A 571-nucleotide genomic window follows, 5' to 3' on the forward strand; every position below is an offset into this window, starting at 1 on the left:
TCTCTCTCTCTCTCTCTCTCTCTCTCTCTCTCTCTCTCTCTCTCTCTTGTTCGCTCTCCCTCGTGCTCTGTGAGCTCCTCTTTGTGTGAAATGTCCTTGGTAAAAGCTATCAAAGTTAAACTTTAAAATGTTCTCGGACAGAAATTCTTGCCAAAGGAAAGGCATTTCTTGATGCATGTTTGAAAAAGCCTTTGAGGTGAAGAGATGTGCCTTTGCTCCGTCCTGAACCTGGCATACAATGTAGATTTCTGTGTGGTTCAATTGTACAGCTACATTGTCTGCTGGGTTTCTGGCTAGTAACATAAGCAGCATTTATATAACCCTCCAGTGCACAAAAAAGGTAAGTATTCATTTACTCTGACCCTGACAATTCAATAAAAAGGAAATATTCATCATTAATAGTACTGAATGATGCGTGGTGTCATTTGTCAGACTGAAAATCAAATTTGAAGAGAGGAAAGAAAAGAAACCTGGAATCTGCAGAATCTAAATTGATTCAGTGTTGCTCCAGCGTCCCAGGAGTTAACCCCCGAGCAAGAGATGCCAGGAATATTCTAGTAGCTCAGCACAA

This window comes from Anarrhichthys ocellatus, unplaced genomic scaffold (assembly GCF_004355925.1).
Source record: "Anarrhichthys ocellatus isolate YVR2014 unplaced genomic scaffold, GSC_Weel_1.0 scaffold71, whole genome shotgun sequence".
NCBI classification, from domain to species: Eukaryota; Metazoa; Chordata; class Actinopteri; order Perciformes; family Anarhichadidae; genus Anarrhichthys; species Anarrhichthys ocellatus.